Raw genomic sequence first — 25085 nt, 5'->3', positions numbered from 1 at the left:
CACCAACACTTGTTATTGCCTATCTTTTCTATTATACCCTTTCCAGTGGGCGTGAAGTGGTATCTTGCTGGAGCTTTAATTTGTATTTCTCTAATGACTAATGATGTTGAGCATCTTTTCAAGTGCTTATTGGCCATTTATACATGATATTTGGTGAAATGTCTCTTCAGTTTTTATGCCTTATTTTATTTTTTGAGACAGAATCTCACTCTGTTGCTCAGGCTGGAGTGTAGTGGCATAATCTTGGCTCACTGCAACCTCTGTTTCCTGGGTTCAAGCGACTCTCCTGCCTCAGCTTCCCTTGTAGCTGAGATTACAAGTACTCACCACCACGTCTGGCTAATTTTTGTATTTTTAGTAGAGATGGGGTTTCACCATGTTGGCCAGGCTGGTCTCGAACCCCTGACCTCAAGTGATCCACTCACCTCAGCATCCCAAAGTGCTGGGATTATAGGCATGAGCCACTGCGTTCATCTGCAATTTTTTTTTATTTTAGTTTTAATTTTTATTTGTTTTTATTTTATTATTTATTTATTCGAGAAAAGGTCTTACTCTGTTGCGCAGGCTGTGGTGCAATGGCGCAATCTTTTTTTTTTTTTAATTATACTTTAAGTTCTAGGGTACATGTGCACAATGTGCAGGTTTGTTACATATGTATACTTGTGCCATGTTGGTGTGCTGCACCCATCAACTCGTCAGCACCCATCAACTTGTCATTTACATCAGGTATAACTCCCAATGCCATCCCTTCCCCCTCCCCCCTCCCCATAATAGGCCCTGGTGTGTGATGTTCCCCTTCCTGTGTCCAAGTGATCTCATTGTTCAATTCCCACCTATGAGTGAGAACATGCCGTGTTTGGTTTTCTGTTCTTGCGATAGTTTGCCGAGAATGATGGTTTCCAGCTGCATCCATGTCCCTACAAAGGACACGAACTCATCCTTTTCTATGGCTGCAGTGGCGCAATCTTGACTCACTGCAATCTGCACCTCCCAGGCTCAAGCAATTCACCTATGTCAGCCTCCCACAAATTTTTTTTTTTTTTTTTTTTTTTGAGACGGAGTTTCCTTCTTGTTGCCCAGGCTGGAGTGCATTGGTGTGGTCTCAGCTCACTGCAACCTCCACCTCCCAGGTTCAAAGGATTTTCCTGCCTCAGCCTCCCAAGTAGCTGGGATTACAGGCACACGCCACCACGCCTGGCTAATTTTGTTGTTGTTGTTGTTGTATTTTTAGTAGAGATGGGGTTTCGTCATATTGGCCAGGCTGGTCTTGAACTCCTGACCTCAGGTGATGAGCCTGCTTCAGCCTCCCAAAGTGCTGGGATTACAGGTGTGAGCCACCGCGCCCGGTCATCCCATGCAATTTTTAATTGAGTTATTTGCCTTCTTATTAGTTAGTTGTTAAGAGTTCTTTATATATTCTGGGTATAAATCTTTTTATTAGATGTATGATTTACAAATATTTTCTCCCAGTCTGTGGTTTGTCTTTCCACTTTCCTAATGGTGCTCTTTGAGAAGTTTTTAATCTTTATAAAGTCCAACTCTTCATTTTTTAAATTATTTGTGCTTTTTGGTATTGTATTTAAGAACTCTTTGCCTAACCCGAAGTCATGAAGAATTATTACTATGTTTTCTTCTAAGAGTATCTCTTACATTTAGGTCTATGACCCATTTCCAGTTAATTTTTACACATGGCATGAGACAACAGTCTAAATTCATATTTTTTGCATGTGGATATTCAATTGTGTCAGAGCCATTTGTTGAAAAGACTATCCTTTCCCCATTGAATTTCCTTGGCACTTTTGTGGAAATCAATTGACCCTAAGTGTAAGGGTTTATTTCTGGACTCTCATTTCTGTTCCATTGACTTGATGTCTATCCCATGCCAGTGTCACACTGTCTTGATTCCTGTTCTTGTTGTCATTTTTTCTGTTTCTTTATATATTTATCTTTAATTTTATTTAACTGGGAGTATAGGTCCTCCCCTTTCCCTTTCCCCAAATTGATATCAGCCCTTGGCAAGGATGTAATTGAGGCTCCCTAAAATCAAACCATCAAACCTCTCTTGTGAAAATTATTGAGAAATCATTAAAGGGACTATGACCATATTCTTATTCAAACAAACCCCGAAGGGGATAAAGAAAGGAACAGACATCTACCCTTGCCACAATAATCGGATTTACTGATTCCCAGGGAATAGAGAAGACACACTGCTAATTATGAGGCAATTAAAGAATTATGTCCTTTCTCAATGTGGCTTTAGAATGTACTAGACCTAAGAAGTAATGTCTGTGTTCGAGCTACGGATACAAATGCATTTTATTTAGTAGGTTCAATATGTAAAGAAGCCAATGGGAATATTGGATATTGAAAAGAAAGTTCTATTAGATGGTCCTCACCCATCTTGAAGGATGGGCTGTCAAATGCCAACACCCTTCTCCACAAGAATGATCTTGGAAGGAGGTTCCAACTGGAGCATTACTGATGCTGATGCAACTTGATGAAGCCTGCAGACATGACTCCAAAGGAGTTGTCCTGACTGGGAGGATTGCACAGGGAAAGGAAGGAAGCCACGAGTCTGGTGGGGAAGGAAGGGATTTTCTGAAAGTGAAAAAACCTGCACTGGTGGGTGTGGGAAGAGTTGATGAAGAATGCAGTTTGGAGAGAGGCTGTCTAATGGAGGACAGGAGAGAGAAGATAGCACTTGATTCTTAGGTATTTTACTCTTTGGTCTCTGGGGAAATCCTCGTTATTATCCAGCTATCACATTCTCTTCCTGCATTGTAATTCCTCTTTCAAGTTGCACTGCCCTTCATTAAAGCAAGTAAATATGGCAGCCCAGTGTTGGGCAATGGTCTTAAAAAGAATAAAAAGGGGCTGTGGCGAAGGGGCAGAGAACCTGCCTCATCCCCCACCTCTTCATTGGGACCCATGGAAATCCTTCCCAGCAGAGACAAATTGCAACACGTGGCAGCCCTTAAAATGCACCCCATGTCCTTAAAATGGTTTGCTTATAGAGTTTCTTATGGATAATGACAACAGCAAATGTTTATTTTCTTGAGGTAGTATATTGCAAGCTCCAGGTGGTGACCAGCATTATGGGATGTGATTCCCTGCAGAGCTTAGAAGAACATTTGAAATGGTGAGCCAGCTCCCAAGTGAACAATTCAAGAGAGGCATAAGACTGAGTCTTCTACTTCACTGTTTATGTTGGATGAAACCCACCTCTGAAGGGGCACTGGGGAGAGGTGAACATCTATGTGACATTTCAAAGTGTATTCATCTACTCACAGCTAGATAGAGAGCCCTACTATGTGCCAGGAATCTTTTATTCCATGTTTTTTTATAAGTCACTGAAATTTTTTCTGCAAGAAGGTAAAGTACGGAAATAGAAAGAGGAAAAAGCACTCAATAAATCTTAGTTGAATAAATGAATTGCAAGAGCCAGATGGCATGAGCCTTAAATGAGCAGGGATTTTTCCATGAGGCTGAAGGAATAATGATGTGGGAGTGGCTTTTGAGAGTGAGGAAGACGTTGCTCTGCCTCACTACTCTGTGGTTGTGGAATGGTGGCCTCCCCTGGAGGCAGCTGCTGTGTCCTCAGTTAGGCAGGAATTGCAGGGAGGAAGTCTGAAGGGGCTGAGAGTTTAAGAGGTTGAGGAAGGAGCAGTGGGGAGCTGGATGGGGGAGGGCGACTGCAGAAGAAGGTGGATGGATGTTGAAACGGGCTTTCATTCAGACAGTCAGGGATTACCAGGGTATGGAGCCTGATGGGATTAGCTTTTAAATAGTTCTCCAAACTGGTGCTATGAGAGGCTCGATTATGCTAATTCTAATAATCATCAAATAGCTTCTATTTTCAAGAACCTACAATGTGCCAGGCTCTGATGAAGCTCCTTACAAACACAATTTCATGTCCTTCCTGTAATGCTGCAAAGTAAGTATTATCCCCTTTTTATAGAAGAGGAAACTGAGACTTAGAGAAGTCCAAGACCACACAGCTAATAAGTGCCATGGGTCTTATTCAGAGCCAGGGCCATATTTTCCCAAATGTAAGGCCGCCCTCTTGCAGCCTTGTCTACCCTCACTGAGGCCAGTTTAGCCTGAGGCATTGGGTGGTGTTGGTGGCATGTGTGTGGGGAGGTGTCCATGACATGCACCTATGCAGCTTCAAGCCCCTTGCCAGAAGCTCTCCTATATACTTCTGAATCCCACTGCCCACATGCCTGGATCCCCATGGGCTCCATCCCACTTTGCACAAAGGGCTGGGGACCCAGAGAGATACACAGCCTTGGGGTAATGTCTGCTGCCTCAGAGGGGAGTTGACCCTCTATGGCCCCTTTCACAAGCACAACTGTGCGGGTCACATTCTGGCCAGCGCGGTGCAGCTAGCCCCCTATACGTACATCTAGAGTTACCTGCCTCTCACCCAGCTGAGCGCTCAGTGCATGTGCCTAATTCACTAAAAAAGATGGATTGAGCAGCTCCTGTGTTCCAAGCACTGTCCTAGTGCTAAAGATCTGGTGAGAGTCAAGTAATGGAGATTCCTGCCCTGCTAGACCTTAGAGTCTAGCAGCAGAAACAGTTGTTAAACAAAAATGGAATCAAACTAACTACAGATGCTTGTAAATTCTATGAAGGAAATAAAGAGAGTGCTGTTGCAGTGACAGAAAACTATTTTAGATAGGGTGGTCAGCAAAGGCTTCTCTGAGATGGTGACATTTCAGCGGAGACACGATAGACCCCTCAGATCCCCTTCCACCATTTTTTGTGAGGGGGTGCGAGGCAGACATAGCCCCACCTTCAGCGTGCCTTGCCTTCCAGCAGCTAGCACCAGCTCTTTTATGGAGGACTGTCCTCGACTTCCTGGAGACACTCTGTCTGCATGCAAGCTAGAAAGGCCCCGAAGAGGGTGTACTCATCACCCACCATCCTCAGCCCCACTGTAGCCCTCAACAGATGACTAAGGAGGGTAGGAGGTATGAAGGCTCCAACGCTCTTGGCGGGGGTGGGGACAACACTGAGGCATAAATTTCCACTCCGGGACCCCTGAGGTCAGGCTGAAGCTACCCTTCCAAGAACATGGCCTGAAATCCCCCGCTTGCTTGGTTTCTTACACTTCTCTGTTGTGCTTCCCCTTCTGCTTTGCCAGTTTCCCCCAGGAACCCTTCCTTAATAAATCACTTCATCTCAGGGTCTTCCTCTGGGGAACCTGACCTAAGACAGACATGAAAAATGAGAAGGAGCCAGCCATGCAAATATCTGGGAGAAGAGCTCCAGGTGCCACAGGAGGAGCGGCATCCGAAGGGTGAGCCTAATAGAGGAGATGAGTGAAAGAGTAACTTTCCCCTGCTTTTCTTCTTTCCTTCCTAGTGACCATTCCTTTTTTCTCCTTTGTGGGCTCTTCTGCCTTTCCTTGGTCTCCAGATATTGAGGATAACAATAGCTAACATTTATTGGGTAGTTACTGGGTGCCAGACATTACTCTAGACACCTCATATGGATTTAACATATAGCTATTGAGTGAATGACATGGATGACAGGTATCAATCCACTAAATGTGTAATGAGAAGTGTAAAGGAATGCTCTGGCAGACAGCAACAGGGCTCTGTACTTACTCAGACTAAGGGTCAGGGAAAGGCTGCCCCAAGGCAGTGATGCTTGAGCCAAAAATGAAGAATGAGTTACCATGTGAAGGAGGTGGGGTGGAAAGTCTTCCAGAGAGAATGGGGAGAGGGAAGGGGAAGATGCAGTATGTTTGAGGAATTGAAAGGAAGCTGTTGCCGCTGCAGAGGACTGAGCCGGGAATGCTGTGCTGGATGAGGCGGGGAGGTAGGCAAAGGGAGGGCGTTTCATCCATGTGGAGGAGTTGGCTCCTAATCCAGCCCCATGGAAGCCATTCGAAGGTTTTCATGGGGGAACAACATAACCCCATTTGTGGCTGCAGCACAGAGATAAGATGGGGGAGGGGCAGAGCAGATGTAGTGAGATCAGTGAGGAGGTGCTGCAGAGGTCCAGATAAGAGTTAATGGTGGCCGGGCGCGGTGGCTCAAGCCTGTAATCCCAGCACTTTGGGAGGCCGAGACGGGTGGATCACGAGGTCAGGAGATCGAGACCATCCTGGCTAACACGGTGAAACCCCGTCTCTACTAAAAAATACAAAAAAACTAGCCAGGTGAGGTGGCGGGCGCCTGTAGTCCCAGCTACTCGGGAGGCTGAGGCAGGAGAATGGCGGGAACCCAGGAGGCGGAGCTTGCAGTGAGCTGAGATCCGGTCACTGCACTCCAGCCTGGGCGGCAGAGCGAGACTCCTTCTCAAAAAAAAAAAAAAAAAAAAAAAAAAAAGAGTTAATGGTGGCTTGGACCAGTGAGGCATCAGCGGAGTTGAAGAGAAAGGTGCAGATTAGACAGGTGATCTGCAGGTAAAATGAACAGGATTTGGTGATGGGTCCTAGGATTCTGGCTTGCCTATAGATGGACAGTGGGGCAACTGACTCAGACGGAGAACTCGAGAAAGGAGTCAGAGAGTAAAGATCGGGAGGGAGGTCTTGGGCATGCTGGGGCTGAGGTGCCTTCAGGACACAGGTGGAGATGTTGACTAGGCAGCTGGGTGGGCTCCTCTCCATCAAGGGCTTACACAAGAGGTTCCCTGGGTAAGAGTCATAAAGGTGTGAATCATCAGCAGATGGACAGTACTCAATGCTATAGGCATGGATGAGATCACCAGGGCAGAGTCCACAGTAAGAAGGGGAAAGGCCAAGGCATGGGCCTTGGGAGACAGGAGCACTTAATGGATTGAGTGGAGGAGGAGGACCCCGCAAAGCAAACTGAGAAGAAGACCAAGGAGTTAAGAGGTAAATCAGGAGAGTATGGTGTCAAGGGAGCCAAAGAAGATAGGGTTTGAAGAATGCAGTAATTAAGAGGTCTAAGAAAACGAATACTGGAAAAAAAATGGCCTTCAAATTTTAAGACATGGAGATCATAGCACAAACACTGTGTTTCAGGGAAGACATTGGGGGCAGAGATAGTAAAAGCCAGATTTGACCAAATGTTGGATGAAGTGAGTAGGAATGCCATAATGGCAAACAGAACACTCTCATGAAAGAAGAGGCTGGGGCCAGGTGTGGTGGCTCACGCCCATAATCTCAGCACTTTGGAAGGCCAAGGTGGGCAGATCACTTGAGGCCAGGAGTTCAAGGCCAGCCTGGCCAACATGGCGAATCCCCTAAATCTACAACAACAAAAAAAAAATGCAAAAAAAATTAGCCAGGCATGGTGGCATGCACCTGTGGTCCCAGCTACTCGGGAGGCTGAGGCACAAGAATCACCTGAACTTGGGAGGTGGAGGTTGCAGTGAGCCGAGATCACACCACTGAACTCCAGCCTGGGTGACAAAGTGAGACGAAGGAAGGAAGGAAGGAAGGAAGGAAGGAAGGAAGGAAGGAAGGAAGGAAGGAAAAGAGGGAGGGAGGAGAGGCCGGGAACTCAGGAATGGAAAACCAAATACCATACATCCTCACTTACAAGCAGGAGCTAAGCTGTGAGTATGCAAAGGCATACGGAGTGGTATAGTGGACTTTAGAGGCTCAGAACGGGGAGGATGGGGGTGGTGAGTGATACATATTGGGTACAATGTTCGATACTCAGATGACTGATGCACCAAAATCTCAGAATTCACCACTGTATAATTCGTCCATGTAATTAAAAACCACCTGTACTCCAAAAGCTTTTTGGAATTTTAAAAGAAAGAAAAGGCCATGTGCTGTGGTTCACATGTGTAATCCCAGCACTTTGGGAGGCCAAGGTGGAAGCATTATTAGAATCCAGGAATTTGAGACGAGCCTGGGCAATATAGTGAGACCCCACCTCTACAAAACATAAAATAAATAAATAAAGTTGATAGAGAAAGGGAGGAGAAAGTAAGCATGCAGGGAGTAGGTTTATGGATGGCTCCAGTTGAAGGTTGGGGTTGGTGCTCAGGGAAGGAGGGGGCAATGGATAGATGAGGGGCCTGAGAAGCAGGAGGGGGTAGGGAATCTAGGATTGGCAGAGACAATTCGAGATCAACTCGAGAGTTCGAGGTCAACTCCTGGCCAACATGGTGAAACCCCGTCTCTACTAAAAAGAGAAAAATTAGCTGGGCGTGGTGGCGGGCACCTGTAAGGGTGGGAGGGTGAGGCAGGAGAATCGCTTGAACCCAGGAGGCGGAGGTTGCAGTGAGCTGAGATGGCGCCACTGCACTCCAGCCTGGGCGACAGAGCAAGAATCAGTCTCAAAAAAAAAAAAAAAAAAAAAGAGCAACATCAGTGAAAGCCAGAAAGCAGGGTTGTGGTGGGCTGGGGAGCGAGCAGGAGATGGAATAATAGAGGCGTCCTCTAGAAATGGCTCTTGGGTTTGTGGGGAAGGAGAACAGAGAGGCACTCGAGTCTCTCCCACTCTGGAGAGGCGTGTGGGGCCAAGGGAGGGAATTTTTTTTAGGATGGGAGAGACATGCGCATGGGCAGATGGGAATATGCTGTAGTGAGGAGGGTGCAGTGGACGGGGAATAGAGAGCAAAGCCTGGAGGAGCCGGAGCACCCTGAGCATAGGGGAGACACAGCGGAAGGAGGAGAGGTGTGTGGGTTTGAGGATTTGGTAGTGGGAGATGGGGGAGTCCTCCTGTGGTAGCTTCTGTTTTCTCTGGGAAACATGAGCAGAGTGTCCATTGAGAAATTAACTCCTGTATCTTTTCTCCCTGCCCATAGTGACTCAGCTGGAAGAAATGAAAGGCATTAGCCAGGCCCAGGCACTGCAGCTCATGCCTGCTGTAATCCCAGTGCTTCGGGAGGCCGAGGCTGGAGGATCTCCTGAGCCCAGGAGTTCGAGATCAGCCTGGGCAACATGATGAGATTTTGTCCCTCCAAAAAAAAAAAAAAAAAAATTTGTTTTTTTAATTAAAAAAGCATTAATCAGGCTTTTGCGTTCTAAGTCCTGGGCCTTTTTTCTCCCACCTCATACCTGAGAAAGTAAACAGGCATTTTGTAGTTCTCGTGCCTGAGCTAAGAGGGAGAATACCACTGTGTCTTGGGGAATTGATGCTTTGGCATGGAGGAGAGGGGCAGGGGGACAGGCATTCTCTATCCCACCCTGACCTGCCCCCACAAGAAAGTGGCTGCATGCGATTCGAAATGCCAAGGACTAAGGGCTGCAACTGTGGGAGAGGTCCTCTTGAAAGAGCTGGGATGGAGGGAGTAGAGGGTTATCTTCCCAAGGACCAGGTCAGACAAGTGAGGCCCTGAAGATGGGCAAAAAATAGCGGAAGCCCTGTGACAGTGACCACTGATGTCTGCAACAGCAGCAGCAGCCTGCAAATTCCTTCCACCTTTCTCTGCAAGGCTGTGGAGCATGGACTGACCATCTCTGGGACTGTGCAAACCCCTGGAGTTCATGGATGATCGGAGGGAGGTGAAGGGCAGCCATGAGTGATAGGGAAATCTTGCTGATCTGGTGGGTAGAGACTCAAGCTGAATTTAATTTGGTTTAGACCAACTAAGGGATGACTAAGAGGTATATTTATGTCATGAGTTTGCAGAGAGTGTCCAGTGGGCCCAGGACCTGGACAAAGGGTGAGCAGTGAGTGGGAGCTGACATCTGGCTCTCTCCTCACCCTGCACCCTGGGGCTGGAACACAGCAGACACACAACGACCACGTGGTGCTACTCGGCCTTCACAGATGAGCACAAGGACATCCCTCCCCCCAGGCCCAGGAGCAGGGCAGCAGGGTAGCCCCACATGGACCCTGTGCTCACAGTTTGGCAAACTGGACAGAGCCTTGGCTCTTCTCCTTCAGCAGCTATCACGCTCTCCCAGCCCTGGCCACCTGATCTCATCCATGTGGCTTCGGCACCTAGGCCTCTAGTTTCATTACCTTGGGTTTGTATCTAGTTCCAGATGGCGTACATGCAGAGATCTGGGCAGGCGGCTTACAGGCATTCTCTTGCCCTGCCTCAGCAAACACTTTGCCACATGTGGGTGAATGAGAGGGCAGATGCCAGTGGGTTAGGATTCTGAGACCCCTGTGTCCCTTGTGGGGTTTGGAGCAAGAGCCTGGTTGGTAGAACAGTGAGCACATCTGCTATTCAACCACAGGAAGCCAGGGGTCCCAGCTCACCTACCTTCCAGTACTGTGCTCAGTAGCCCTGGCAATGCGGGGCAGAGGGAACAGCGCTGCCAGAGCTTCAGGACTACCAAGGCCCAGGCTAGCAGGCACACAGGCCAGCGAACACCACGAGCCCCTCTTCTAGTGCATGCCAGGGCTACGGAAGACTGGGGCTGGATGAGCGCTCAGACTTGGTCAGGGAGCTGTTTCCTCACTTAGTCATTTATGTCTGATGGTTCCTTGAGCACGGATAGGAAAGTCAATCTTCATTCCTTTAACAAATATGTATCTATTGTGTGTCAGGACCCTGTGCTGACCACTGGGATATGACAGGGGACAAGGTGGACTCATTTCTCCTGCCTGCAAGGAACCTGCTGTCCATAGATCGGGGAGACAGACACAGATGCAAACAGTAGTGACAGCCAGGATGGCTTCCTGGAGGAAACAATGGTTCCAAACACATACAGTTGGCTCTGAGGTGCCAAACACACTAAAGGTAGAGCAAGTCTTTTTTTTTTTTTTTTTTAACGGAGTCTCACTCTGTGGCCCAGGCTGGTTCAAGCAATTCTCCTGTCTTAGCCTCCCAAGTAGCTAGAATTACAGGTGCACAACACCACACCTGGCTAATTTTTGTATTTTTTTTTTCTTTTAGTAGGGATGGGGTTTCACCATGTTGGCCAGGCTGATCTCGAACCCCTGACCTCAGGTGATCTGCCTGCCTCAGCCCCCCAAAGTGCTGGGATCATAGGCGTTAGCCACTGTGCCTGGCCAGTAGAACAAGTCTTAAGGGGTCTTATATTATAACTGCATGCAAGAGAAGTTAAGACCAGTTTGGCTTTGTGTGTGTGTGGACTGAAACCCAAAAGCCAGAAACTCTCTGCATGTGTCCCTCGTGAAGCCGTATGGTCTCTAGTCTCTATTTTTCAAAATTTGCAGGACTGATGACTGATTGGACAGTGATGCAGGAGGGAAGGTCTCTGCATGTCAGTGACTAAGTGACTGAAGATGACACTGCCTGAGACGGGGAGTACTGCAGATCTGGGATGGGCAGGACAGAGGAGGCTCTTAGTTATACGGATGTGGAGCTCACAGGAGCGGCCCAGACTGGAGATAGAGACTTGGAAGTCATCAGCATATGGTTGGTAGTGGTCAAGATGATCCAGGGAAAAGGGGCAGAGCAAGAGAAAAGAGGAGGCCTAGGACAGAGTCCCAGAAGAGCAGAAGAAGAGGTGGTAAAGGAATCGGAGAGAGAAGCCAGTGAGGAGAGGGTGGGCCAATGAAGCCAAGGAAAAGAACTGCTTTAATAACTCAGCAATGGGCAGGCATAATTGGCTGAAAGTATACTTTTAAAATTTGGGGGCCGACAGGAAAACTCTAAATCCTCAAAGTTCTGGAAAAAAAGGCAAAAATGCTTAAAGATGCATAAAATTTGCAATACCTCCCCTATGGTGCACCAAAATTACCAATTGTGAAAAACCACACACTGGAAATATTCTTTTTTTTTTTTTTTTTTTTTTTTTTGAGACGGAGTCTTGCTCTGCCGCCCAGGCTGGGGTGCAGTGGCCGGATCTCAGCTCACTGCAAGCTCCGCCTCCCAGGTTTACGCCATTCTCCTGCCTCAGCCTCCCGAGTAGCTGGGACTACAGGCGCCCGCCACCTCACCCGGCTACTTTTTTGTATTTAGTAGAGACGGGGTTTCACCGTGTTAGCCAGGATGGTCTACTTTTTTGTATTTAGTAGAGACGGGGTTTCACCGTGTTAGCCAGGATGGTCTCGATCTCCTGACCTCGTGATCCGCCCGTCTCGGCCTCCCAAAGTGCTGGGATTACAGGCTTGAGCCACCGCGCCCGGCCGGAAATATTCATTTTTGATCCGTTTGTCATCCAAACCAAACTGTCTGTCCAGAATCACCAGAGCCAGTCCCATCCCCTCCTCACACACCAGGGGGCGCACACGCACTGTTTGTGAATTCAAGTTCAGGACAAAAACAGGCAGTGAAATCAGGTGGTTACCAGAACCTGATCCCTCAGCCCAGATCCCTGAACATCACAGCAACCTTGCCCTGCACATTACCACGTGATCCCTGAATCCAGGCACCTCAACAATGTCCAAATTTTATTTCTCACCTGACTCCAAACTCAGGTGTTATACCAGAAACACCCCGCAGAAGAAACCCCACAGAGGAGAAATGTCATCTCTTCCTCTGCTCAGTTACCTGACCCAGGGCAGCGGGGGTAGGTTCCCCCAATCTTCATGGTGAAGCCTAGCAAGCAGTGGGGGAGAATGGGGGAGTGGGGGGTGGGGGGGGCGGGGCGGTAGATAGGAAAGAACTGGTGTGGCTTTGGCTGACTCTTCAGTAGTTGTAGCATGGATTGCATGGGGGCGGGGTCTGGAGGCAGGGGCTCTTGGGTTGAAGCTCATCAAATCCCTCTCATCAGTGGGTCTTGGAATAAATCTTCAGGTAGGTTGTTGGTTTCACCCAGACATTTCTAGGGTCATCATTTGAGTTTGATATGAGAAGTCAGAAACTCAATACTGAGATTTAAATTTGACTTAGAGGGCATTATCACGTCTTTAATTCCGAGGCCAATGTAAGGTTCACAGTTGGAATTGGTATAATATTGGGGTATTAGCCAGCCTCTGCTTGGGGTTGACACTAGGTCAGAGAAGTGGAGGGTGAGCATGAGGATGAAGGGGCTTTGTGTGGGGTTTCTGCAAAGCCAGTCTCATCTTGGATTCTAAGATTATTATTAAAGCTGGGTTGGTTTAGGGTCCTAAATGGTCTCAAGGTTGGGTGGGGTTTCAGGTCAGTATCTTTGTTTGGGGGTCCTTTTCTGGTGACTCAATCCCAACTCTGGAATTGAGAATCCCAATTCAGAGTGCATTGGTGTTGATCTGGGAATGGGAGAGCAGTACTGGAGTTTTATGTAAGGCTTGGGGTTCAGAAGAGAGAGAATTGGGGTCCATAGCAAGGTAGCTTTTGGACTTTAGGGTTCATTTAGGGACTGGGGGCTGAGCATTAGCACAGGGGTCCATTTAAGGTCCAGAGTTGGTGCTAACATCACTATCAAGGTTAGGGCAGGTAGAGTAATAAAGAGGTTTAGAGTCAGAATTGGTATTTGGGATCAGTACAGAGGTTCAGAACAAAATTCCTACTTGTGCTAATTTGGGGGCAGATTAAGGGCTTTGGATTCAATATTGGGTTTAGGGCAAGGTGTAGACTCAGTATCAGGTTCAGATCTGTATGGGGAGGAAATGCGGTCCTAGAATGGTATTAGGTTCATGCTAGGACTGGGAACCACTAGAAGGATCTGGATGTAGTATCAGAGTTTGGTCTGTCCATGTTCATTATTGGGGTTCGGGTTCAACATTGAGGTTCCGGTCGGTTTCGACTTGGCGTTGAGTTGTGGCCTCTCTGGGCCTCCGCGGCTCCGCGGCTCTACGAGCGAGAGTGCACGAGGGGAGGGGCGGCGCCGGGGGCGCGCACGGCAGGGGCAGGGGCGCGGGCGCGAGCGAGAGGGGAGCGCGCGGCTGGAGCTGGCGCGGGAGCGGCGGGAGCGGTGGCGGCGGCAGAGGCGGCGGCTCCAGCTCCGGCTCCGGCTCGGGCTCCGGCTCCAGCTCGGGTGGCGGTGGCGGGAGCGGGACCAGGTGGAGGCGGCGGCGGCAGAGGAGTGGGAGCAGCGGCCCCAGCGGCTTGCGGGGGGACATGCGGACCGACGGCCCCTGGATAGGCGGTGAGTGACCCCCAGGCCCCCCGCCAGCCCCCTCCGCGCCCGTCTCTTCCCCGTACTCCTTGCCCTCCCCGCTAGTCCACCCGGCGGAGCTGGGGGCGGTCCCGGGGGGACGAGGGCGCCGCTGAGGCCGGGCCGCGCCCCCACCTGCCGCGCCCGCAGCCTCGGCGAAGCCCCCCCCACGCCCCAGCCTGGCGGCTCCTCCCCGCTCACCCCGCGGCAGACGCGCCCCCAGCGCTGCCGGCTGGCTCGCTCCCCGCCGCCCCTCGCTGCCTCCCTCCCTCTCCGCCGCACCTTAGCCGCAGCCCGCCCCCCCTTCCCCCGCCCAGCGCAAAGTTTCCCGTTTGCGCTCTTGCTCCCCCTCATCAGTCCCGCCTCGTCCCCCCTTCTAGCGCGGACGCGCTCCGGGGGCGGCCCTCAGACCCCTCAGCCCCCGGCTCCGGGCGGGTCCAGGCCGCGCCCCCGCCCCCGCCGCACAGGCGCCCCCTCCCAGCCGACGGGGGATCCGCAGCCGGCGCGCCCGGGTCTCGCTCGCGGCCCCGGCGCACGTGCAGTCCCGGGCTGCGCCGGGCGCGAGTTTGGAGCCCCCCACCCCCTTCGTTCGCGAGCACGGGTTGGGGAGGGGCTGAACGGGTTGTGCCCGCCCCCAACCGGGTGCAACGCCCTGGAGGCCCTGGAGCGACCTGTCCCATGAGGACGTGGCCACTCGGACCCGCTCCGAAAGTTCACTCAGCGGCTGCCCCGCGTCCTGTCCCGAGCCGTGCCGGCTCCCCATCGTCGTGCCCACGTCTCTGTCTCGGCTGCTTTCTGTTTTCCTTGGCGTCTTTGCCTCCCCGTGTCAGTGCCCCTGCAATCCCAGGGTCTCTCCGGCTGTCTCCGTTCTTTTTCCCCAGATCACTCTGTTCTTTCTCCCCAGGTCTCTCCGTTCTGTCTCCCTGGGTCATCTTGTTCCCTGTTCCTGAGTCTCTCTGTTCTCTCCCCTTGGGTCTCTTCTGTTTCCTCTCCCTGGGTTCTGTCTCCCTCCCTAAGTGTCTCTCTGCCTCTTGTCTCTCACGCATCTCTTGGTGTCTCTGCACCCTCTGTGCTAGGCGCCCCCCCATTTCCCTGGAATGCTGCCCCTCTGGTTCTTCCACCTCGGAGGGGGAGGGGCTAGACTTTCTCCCCATTTCAAACCCCCCTGCCCCCCAGTGCAGGGCCCCTGAGTTGGAGCAGGTTGGGGGTGGGGAGCGCTACCTGCCTGAGCTGTGAAATGGGAGAGGGAGGCTGCCCCAGCCTGCGGGTTGTCTGGATCTCCCTGAGGGGCCACAGAGCAGGGCCGGGAGGCTGCATTAGGATGAGGAAGGCTCCACTTCTGAAGGAACAAGGGCAGAGATCCAGAGCGACCTGGTGCCAGATCTGGCCTGAGAACCAGGGAAGTGCACTGGGGTGAGAGGCGTAGAAAAGGATATGGGGTGTTGGTTCCAGGCGGGTGCTCATGGGGAGAGATCTGCTGAGAAGGGAAGATCTGATGGGGGATCCTTTGGGAGGCTTCGGGGATCTGAGGGATCCAGAAGAGAGTTCTGACAGGCTATCTAAGGAAATTTCTGTGCTTAGCGCCTTATTAACTCTTGCTTCAGGGAGCATGAAAATCCCTGTTTTTTACTGATTATATGAATGAGCCTAGGGCTCCGAGAAGGAGCAGGTGTAACTCCCCAAGTACAACCCCCTACATTCTCCGCCCCAGGCACAGGCCACAGTCTCTCCTACCCTCTTGCCTTCATTTCCACACTCAGCTCACCCCCCTCCACCCCCCCACACACTCCCTGTTCAGCTGCTTTCTTGACCCCACTCACAAACCTGGACCCGCATGCCGGCCAGTGCTCAAGCAATCTGTGCCTGCACACTCGCAGCACACCTGTGCACATGCACAGTCATCCTTGTGCATTTTTGTATATGCACTTTCTTGCACATTTTACTTGCTCAGTCTCCCTCATCATTTGAAGTGTCTGTATAGTGTTGTGTGTTTTTTTTTTTTAGTTTCTTTTTCCAACTGCTCTTCCTCTTCCCTCTTTCAACAAGAAAATTGTTTTAACATAATTCCTTCCTTTTTCCCTTTCTTCCTTCCTCTTGCAACTACTGATACCTCCCCTTTATCCAGCTTTGTGTGCCCTGTGCAGGTTGGCTTGGTGTACAGGGCTGCCGAGAGAGGAGGGGGTGGTTGGGTGCTGGTGAAGAAATTTGGCGGGGCAGAGTTATAGACTGCAGCAGACGTAAACTAGCAACACATCTTTTGTAGGTAATCGTATTGATATGCAGCAAAATACCAGCCCTGGCAATTTGGGCACAGTCCACCCTTTTTTCCATCAGCCCGAACTATGGGAGTCTAGCTTTAAGGATCCTCACTGGGGGCGGGGAGGAGGGGACCCAGACCTCCTGCAATAGAGGTTGTGATACATACCACGGCTCCTCCACTTTCCAGCTTCAGGCCTCAAAGAGGCCCCTTTCTCCCTGAGTCTCAATTTCACTCCCTGTAAAATGGGGCAGCTAATCCAACCCGGACTTGGTCCCAGGGCTGTTGTAAGAATCCAAGGGAACTGTGTGGCAGTGCATCATCAGCAGTGGCAGTCACTTCCCATGTGACTGACACTGCTGTGTGCTTGGTCCAAGCTTGCAGCCAGGGCCCTGCCCTCGAGAAGCTCGTGGTCCCTGGGGGAGCAGGTTGCACCATGAGAATGCAAAAGCAATTCAGTTACCTGTTATTGATTGCTGACTGTGTGCCAGACCCCGGGGTAGGCACTTTCAGCCCCGGCTGCCTTGCTTCCTTTGGGACTAACAGCTATGTAGAAGAGGCAGCCCACGCCTAAGGTTCAGGCATCTGCTCAACTAAAGCAGCTGCAGTTCTGAGTTGAGTTAGAACATTGGAAGAGTTCATCAAGAGACAGGGGAGAGTTCAGAGGTCAGGGTGAGATGAGTCCCAGAGGAGACCAAGAAGAAGTGATCTGAACTGGGTTTGAAGGGATGAATAGGAGTTTGAAGAAGAGAGAAAGGACTTGAGGTAGATAAAAAACAGTATGAATAAAGACTGGGAGGTGTTGTCACTTGTGAAGTATTCAGAGATGTGGCAGATCACAGAGGGCATTGAATGCCCTGTTAAGTACCTATCATTTTACTCTGAGAACCCAGAGAGAAAACACCAAGCTTAAAGCTTGGATAGGGAGGGTGGAGTGTGCGGTGGTCAGGTTTATGTTTCCAGAAAATGCTATGTGGCTATGGGAAAAGGATGGAGACAGGATGCCCAGTGGGGCAAGAGGTGCAGGTAAGTAAGGTAAGAGAAGATGCTGGCTTTGATAGGTGGTAGCATGGAGCCATCTTGAAGGCACACTTGTCAGGACAGAATGATTATTGCATGTGGGAGTGAAGGAGAGGAAGAGGAAGGAGTCCAGGTTCCTGGGAGTGGTTGAGCGGGCCTTCACTGAAGGCCCTGAAGCTTCATTGAGTTAGGGACTTGGTGAGGAGGGGCAGAGAATAAGCTCTTAGTTGGACATGTGGCCCTTGAGGTATTTGGGGCATTTGAGGCTCAGTGCAGGAGGAGCATCAAGGAGGGGCTTTGGTGTGAGGGTATGGGAGAGAAATGTGGCCCGGACAAAGAGAAGCGAGAGCTGTGTGAGAGCGTAGAGCTGTGCCCATCAGAGAAAGTAACCTCCGACAGTGGGGAAGAGCTCGAGTTTTATATTGCTAGGGTTGGACTCTGTTTACTAGCAGCGTGACTTTAAGCAAGTGGCTTAACCTCTCTGAATCCATTTCCTCATTTGTCAAATGATTATAATAAAAACCCATGCCTTATAAGGGTTGTTATGAGGATTAAAGATAGTATGTATAAAGTGTGCATAGCACAGGGCTTGGCATCTAGTGAGTACTGTTGTCTGTGTTTGCAGTTACTGTAATCATCCTCAACAGGGGTGGTGTAAACCCACTCTCCCATCAGGGGTCACATGAGGTTGCCTTTAATAAGAAGATAGACTGCTAAGGTTAGGGTACCTGTCTGCCTAAGGTTGCTGCAATTCTGGGCTGAGATTAGCAGGTCGAGGAGCTCAACAAAGGGGGTGCCCAGCCCCCATTGTTATCGATGGGATTGTGAATGTTGCTCAGGTGTTTGACCTTCAGGTGGTGGGCTTGAGAAGACTAGAGGTGAGGCCTGCAGAAGAGACTCCAGGTTTAGGGTAGGTAGAAGGGCATTTTGAGAAGGGGCAGCCTTGGGGTATTGAGTTCTCCGTTTCCTTCCACCCTCCCTGGGCCCTGGGCTCCTACTGAGGCTCTTTCCACCAGCATCTGCCTCTGTGGTCCAGATGCACCACGTCTCTGTGGGACCATGACTTCTAGGTCTGAGAACTCCGGTTTTAGCTCCTTAGCAGTATTTTAGCTGCTGTTTCTGGGGACTGTTCCCGGTGCAGCCACAGGGGCATTCTGGGGGTTGCTCCAGAGGGCAGCTGTGCCTGTATTCCCCTAGATATCTACTTGCCAGGTTTCAGGCTTGGCAGATGATGGGGAACCCTGCTGGGGCCAGCCCTGGGTTGACCCCAAGGGCTTTCTTTCTTGATATTGGACATGACTGTGGACTTCACCCTTTCTGAGGCCTTTCTGGGTGCAAAGCAGTGTGATTTCTTTCTTTCTTTTTTTTTTTTTTTTTTTTTTGTTTGTTTGTTTGAAACAGAATCTCACTCTGTTGCCCAGGCTGGAGTGTAGTGGTGCAGTCATGGCTTACTGCAGCCTCCACCTCCTGGGCTCAAGCGATCCTCCTACCTTAGCCTCCTGAGTATCTGGGACTACAGGTGTAGTCCCACCTGGCTAATTTTTGTATTTTTTGTGGAGACGGGGTTTTGCCATGTTGTCCAGGCTGCTCTTGAACTCCTGGCTCAAGTGATCTGCCTGCCTTGGCCTCCCAAAGTGCTGGGATTACAGGGGTGAGCCACTGTGACTGGCCAGCAGTGTGATTTCTAACTTGGGTCCTGAACCATTCCGGCCCTTTCTGAGTAGCTTTCTAGTCAGCCTTCCAGGTGTCAGTGCCAGCTCTGTTCTGGGGGTGTATCTGGTTGTCCTGATTGTTCTGGGCTCTGTCCCAGTGTGAGTGTAGAGTGGTTCTGGGAGCTGCAGTTGGTGAATCTGAGTCTTTATTTGGTTGCCTGATAGGTTGTTTTGAGATCAGTTTGATCCCAGACTGATGTGGATCAAAATTACTGTCTGGCTTTTCTAGGATCCTGCCCTCACGCTGTTCTGTGTGCCTCTGGGTCTTTGCAAATGTTTAGTCTTCTAAAATGGTCCCTGGCCGCTTTGGGTACACTCCTCTTTCCAGGTGTGGCTTCTGCTCCATGTAGGGCCTATCTCAGATTCCAAGCACGAGACCCTGCTATGGCCCTGGGTGTGGCAGCAGCGCCTGGCCAGCTTGGGGGAGGCCTTTCCCATTACCCAGTTCCCTGCCTTGGACTCTGCCCCTCTGCCCAGGGTCTCTGCACAATGGCGTAGCCAAAAACCTCACTTGAATACTGTGAGGCCCTGCGGGCATCTCTAGACAAATGGGCCTTTAAGTTTGGGGCCTGGAAGCTGGTTAGTCTGGCCAGACCTGCCGGGCAGCCTGTGTGCTGGGAGCAGCAGCCTCTGGAAACGAGAAACTCGACTTGGGGAGCTGGGAGGGAAGCATGCAGAGAGGGCCACGGGTTCTGGTGCAGGTAGGTGGGGCAGTAGAGGCTGGGTCGGTGAGCTGGTGAGGGCCGTCTTGCGTCAGTTGGGATGGCCTTCAGTCCATGAGAGCACCCCCATATTGGCAGAGGTGGTTAGTGCAACTTGAGGGTAATTTCCAGGTGCAGAGGTGTGTCCTTGATTTCATGATGAGGGTCAGTCTTGGGCCGGTGAGGACATTCCCATGCACCACCCTCCCACTGTGGTTTCTTTTTGTCCGTTATAGGAGGAGCCAAGGTGGCAGAGTGGAGTGGGGCGAGGATCACTGTGCATGTGGGGGCATGAGGTGAGAAGCCTGCTACAAGGTGCAGCTTGCGTCGAGTAGGCCAAACAGCTGAGCTTCTGTGAGGTGGTGTGGATGTGTCTGACCCCCACCCCCACTCAGGATGGCACCCACGCTGGTGGGGGCTCAATAATGGCTCTAGAAGGAAGGGGCTGGGCTCTGTTGCTGCATGTGTGCCAGCGGAGGAGGCATCCAGGGGCACACCTTCATTTTAAAAATTATAGAGAAGCAGAAAGGCAAAAATAAATATTGCTTCTGAAGCTTCTTTGAAGACTGGCATGTATGTTGGAGTGTGTTCTTCCAGGCTGGGCTGTTTTCTTTGAACTCATTCATGCGTTCATCCACTCATTCAGTGTATGTTGACTGAGCACCTACTACGTGCCGGCTGTCAGCCAGGTGCTGGGAATATGGAGATGAGCTGGGCAGCCACAGTCCATGTTCCTATCAAGCTTATGGTAGTGACTCAGTCATTGTAAAAATATGTAAAGAGTCATGTTTGTGGTCACGGCTCCAAGCCAAGGTCCAGGCGGGTAGTCTGGGACATTGTGGAAGGCTTCCCTGAGAAAGTGCCACTGGATCTGAGATCCGAGGGTAAATTGGCCGGAGGAACACGGGTAGCCTGTGCCAGGCAGTGGCATTCAGCACCGGCAAGGTTGGGAGATAGGAAGAAATTTGGCACATTTGAGGATCAGAAGAGGAAGTTCCCATTCTGGCAGGAGGAGAGCATGGGCAGGTAGGGCCGCAGAGGTGGGACGGGCTGACTTTGCTTGGCTCCGGGGTCATGCTGAGGAGCTGGGCCACAAAGTCTATTGCTGAGGTCAGGGACTTGGTCTGTGTTGCTCACAACTATATGGCTAGTGCCTGCAAAGATGCCTAGCACATAGTAAGTGCTCAGGGAGTATCAAAATGAATGAGTGAGAGAGTGAAGGGGAAAGATGGGCATTTTTACCAGATGGGGATGGTTCTACATGAACATTTCCATAACCTGCTTTTTTTCCTGCATAAACAGCAAATTTTTAATGTCTTTCTGTGTCAATACATATGCTGCTGTGATGAAATTCTTGATGTTTTTTCATATGCTTTCCTTTCTGTCCAGAAAGGAGCGGAGGCCCTGGTGCCCTGCCCTTGGTGCTGAGTATCCAGCAAGAGTGACTGGGGTGAAGAAGCAAAGACCTGGTGAGTGTGCCCCAAGAAGTGGCCAGGAGCAGGAGTGCATAGGGGTCCTGTGGGCCAGGCTGAGCAGCTTAGACTTTGGTGCAGGGTTAGTGGAACTATATAGGGGGTGTCAGCAGGGGGCATGACATGATCCAGTGAGCACTGGTGAGAGATGTGGAGGCATAGACCAGGGAGGCAGTGACAGAAGTGGAGAGAAGGGATGTGAGTGCTATTTAGGAAGGTGGAGTAGACAGGACATGGTGAAGGATTGAATGCGGAGCATGAGGGCAGGGAGGTGTCACGGATGGTGCCTGAGTTTCTGGCTGGAGTGGATGATAGAGGTGGATGGGGAATGACATACAGCTCGTCAGCTACTGTAGGTGTGAAATAGGCTTCTGGTGATGTCCTGGGACTTAGACCAGGATCTATCTTCTGCTTCTCCATTCACCACGTTTCTGTAGAAAAGACTGTTCCCATCAACTGTAGGTTGTAGTAGAAAGAGCATGGTGCCTGCAGGATCTGGGCATGTCCTCTGCATCTCTTTGAGGTCCCCTTGTCCTCCTCTCTGTTAGAAGCACAGAATGGGTGGGCTGGAGTTGTAGGGAATGAAGTTGGCGAGTTGGTTTAGAGTCAGCATCATGGGCCTTGGATGTCAGGCTAAAGACGTTAGACTTTTTTCTGAGGGCTATACAGCAGCATTGAAGGTTCTTAAGCAGAGAAGTAATATCCATGCATTCATCTGTCCATTGCCCATCTGTTCATTCATTCATGGAACACTATCTGAGTGCCTGCTCTGGAATAAAGTGGCAAACAAAAGTGCAGATTTGCATTTTTATGTGTTGAAAGGTGGCATTGGTCTGTGTGCAGGCCAGGTTGGAAGGGAGTGATTGAAGGCAGGAAGCCCACCAAAGAGGCAGGAAGTGATGAGGTCTTACTAACATAGTGGCAGTGAGGATGGAGGCAGGGCAGATTCAAACTTATTGATGGGTTAGATGTGTGGGATGAGGACAAGGGGGCATTTAAGGAGGGTTTGCGGGTTTGGTGACTGAGCAGATGGTGGGGCTGTCCCCAAGACTGGACACCCTGGAGGAGGAGTGGGATTGGGGCAGATGAGTTCTGGTTGGGCCATCCTGAGCCAAGAACTCAGTGGGTCTGTTCATTCTCTGTAAGCTCCTTGAAGGCAGAGCCTCTGACTGTCTTGTTCATCACCCTGCCCACTGAACATCCGGACGGGTGGCTGAACTAACAAGGCTGTGGAAGAGATGGGTCTGGCCAGGGTAGGGGAAGGAAATGTGTGTGTCTTGGGTGTCTGCTGGAGTTCAGGCCCTATGCTTGGTGAGATGGGCACTGGGGTTATGTAGAGAGTGCAGCAAGAGGGGCTATGTCACAGGCTGGAAAGGTCAGATGGGGAGGGTGGGTGTAGGGACATCATGTGTCTCTTCGCCTCTCCATCCTCAGATGATGGTCTGACCTACCTTGAAGTCCAGTCTTGCCAGAAGAGGTACCTGAAGGTAGAGCCCTCTGTCCTCTGGGGAGGCCACTAGCTGATGGCATGTCTGATGGGGTGAAGATGCGGTGTGCTATAGGGCCTGACTTCTGGAAGCTGGGTAGGGCTGATATGGGGGTACAGGGGAAGGTACTCTGAGGTCCCAAGGCCAGGTGCCAGCTAGTACAGGAATTAAGCCAGCTTGGAGCTTCCGTGGGTACAAGGCCCAGGGTTCCCAGGGGATTGGGTTCTGGGGCAGGGGCCAGGTCAGGCTCTAGACTCAATTGGCAAAGGATCTTGTTGTCTGTGTTGGGGTTTCTCAGCCTCAGCACTGTTGATATTTTGGATCAGATAACCCCTTATTGTGGGGGTGGGGCTTGTTATTGTAGGGTGTCTAGCAGCATCCCTGATTTCTTCCCACCAGATGCCAGTAGCATCTCCCCGCTTTCCCCAGTCTCGACAATCAAAAATGTCTCCAGTCGTTGTGTAATGTCCCATGGGAGCAAAATTATCCTGAATTGAGAACCTCTGGTCTACAGCCTCTTGCTGCTTTCACTATGCTGTACAAACGTGGAAAACTGGGGCGGGTCAGTGGGGAAGACGGACAGTGATGGGCCACTTGAGCAGAGTTCTGAGGGGTGAGGAGTGCTGGGGCAGGAGAAGGTCATTTTTTTCCAGTAGACAGAAAAGCAAGTACAGAGGCTTGGAGGCAGCAAAGTTGGGGAACAGTAATCCAAGAAGGACCCCAGCCCCAGAGGAAGGGGCCTGGAGGCTTAGGGATTACAACTGCAGGAAGATACCTCTGCTGGTCCCCTGTGGCTGTTTGCCCCCAGAGCTAGTCTCCTGCTGACCCTCTGCCACCTCGGAGTCTGTGACACTCCTCCTAATCTTCCCCTCCACTCCTCAGTGAGATGGAAAAACTAAGAGCTGCAACAGGGTGGGACTCAGTCCAGCTGGTGGGAGCCCCAATACCAGCCGTGGGAGGGAGGGCTGTTCCTGGCTCCGCTCACAGATTCCAGCCAACTGGCTGGAGGAGGGAAGGCGGCCTCGCCCTCTTCCCCACAGGCCCCTCCTTCCCTAGGTCAGGGGTCCTGGCTGAGACTGTGATTTATTCCTGTCATAATCCAGTGGTTGCTTTGGTGAGAGTTGGAAACATGTTGGTTTTCCCTTCCCAAGTCTAACAAGGCCTGTTTCCGCCTCCGCGGCCGCTGCTGCAGTGCCACGCGGTGAACTGTCCAGGACATGACAAAAGGGCTCGGTTAGCTGCCCGCTGGTTAGAAGATGAACAGCTCAGAGCTCGCCCTGCCGACAGGCGCTTTCCTTCCTGTTGCCCAAGCGCTGGCCTTTCCTCTTGGCCGTCTGCTCTGTGGGGCCCTGGATACCCCTCCTTCTGCTCATGTCCATTTCTGGGCCCCAGGGTCCTGGCCTGGGGAGGTAAGGTGGGGGAGGCTGCAGAAACAGGTGGGATCTGGAGACTAATTAATATTTGTGAATAATAATGCTTGCCCAAGGAAACAAATCAATCTGTGTTTGCATATTTATGGCGAGGACTCAGGAGTGATCCCAGCTGTTCTCCAGCCAGGGAACCCCCCATCATTGGTGTCACATGGTCCCTCGGGCCCCCACAGAGGCTGGCAGGGTGCTTAGGGTGGGCTGCATGGAGGTGACATGGCTTCTGTGTTTTGTAACATGAACCTTCTGTGACGTTCATACGCGAATGCTATAGTTTGCTCTAGTGCCTGCTTCTTCCTTTTCCCTCAAAGCAGTGATTCCCAGGCTCTTTGGTTTCACGAACCAATACAATTTCCAAAAGTACTCAAGAGCCAGATATGGGGTTGGCAATTTTTTATTTTGCTAAGTAAAGGCATTATAAAAAAACAACTGTTACCTGCTATCCCCATCGTTTCATACAGGAAAGAACATTTTAACACCAAGGACAAAATTTGAGAATAAAGGACAGTTCTTCCCAAGAAAGGGCAGTTGGCAGCTTTACACTGACGTAGCAAAGGAAAAGGATATATTAAAACCATTCTGAATGTGGAAAAATTGTGTCCAATTATATTCTATAATATCATACCGTATGTAATTGTGTTCCTGCCCAAGTATGTCAGCTTGGCAGAACGGATGGTCCACAGTGCAATTCAGAGACGAGCTTGAGTGCCCAAGTGCCCCGGCCTTGTTTTTATCTTGGTTGTTGAAAGCCCAGGCTCACCCAGCCATGCTGGTGAAGTGGGTGCTCTGCTGTGAAGACCGTTGCATGGATTCACAAGGTGCTCAGCCTTGCAACCGCATTCAGGCTAGCAGCAGCCCTGCCCCCTGTTCCTTTCCCACCTTCTCCCCGCAGGTGACCCTGGGACTCTGGGGGCTGGTGTAGGGCCAAGGTCTAGACTTTAGGCCAGGCCTGGGGATCCAGGGCTGCTCTGCTCTGATGAGGGAGGCCCTGGAGCTGGGAGTGGCCTGAACCGCCTGACACCAGGGCAGGCTCTGTGCCCGGAGTCCGGGGCGGGAGGCAGTTTGCTTTCACCAGGAGCTGGTGAGGGAGAGACCCTGGCTCGTACAGCTGTGTGGTTGCCCGAGTAGTTGC

General features: G+C 51.0%; 2 protein-coding genes and 1 long non-coding RNA gene across 51 annotated transcripts in view; 1 reads left to right on the top strand and 2 right to left on the bottom strand.

Moving 5' to 3' along the window:
* The window catches only part of MED8 (mediator complex subunit 8), a 417118-nt gene that overhangs the window by 143240 nt on the left and 248793 nt on the right, over positions 1-25085 (bottom strand). The window lies entirely within an intron of this gene.
* LOC144337853 (uncharacterized) lies at positions 11627-12185 on the bottom strand. The gene is made up of 2 exons (XR_013411460.1): positions 11858-12185; positions 11627-11803 (listed from the first exon to the last, which is right to left on the bottom strand). It is a non-coding gene; the product is annotated as an uncharacterized LOC144337853 (long non-coding RNA).
* The window catches only part of PTPRF (protein tyrosine phosphatase receptor type F), a 92945-nt gene continuing 81516 nt past the window's right edge, over positions 13657-25085 (top strand). For 25 of the 49 annotated variants that reach the window (XM_077960221.1, XM_028834801.2, XM_077960258.1 and 22 more), the window contains exons 1-2: positions 13657-13868; positions 20957-21036. The gene's annotated coding sequence lies outside the window, so the exon portion shown is untranslated. Of the gene's footprint in view, positions 13869-19336; positions 19568-19803; positions 19864-20396; positions 20594-20956; positions 21037-25085 lie in introns of those variants that run through there. The other 24 variants (XM_077960287.1, XM_077960250.1, XM_077960277.1 and 21 more) reach the window with 4 other exon arrangements.

This window comes from Macaca mulatta, chromosome 1, assembly GCF_049350105.2.
Source record: "Macaca mulatta isolate MMU2019108-1 chromosome 1, T2T-MMU8v2.0, whole genome shotgun sequence".
NCBI lineage: Eukaryota > Metazoa > Chordata > Mammalia > Primates > Cercopithecidae > Macaca > Macaca mulatta.
The sequence above is the reverse complement of the archived record's forward strand: the minus strand, read 5'-3'. Positions and strand labels throughout refer to the sequence as shown.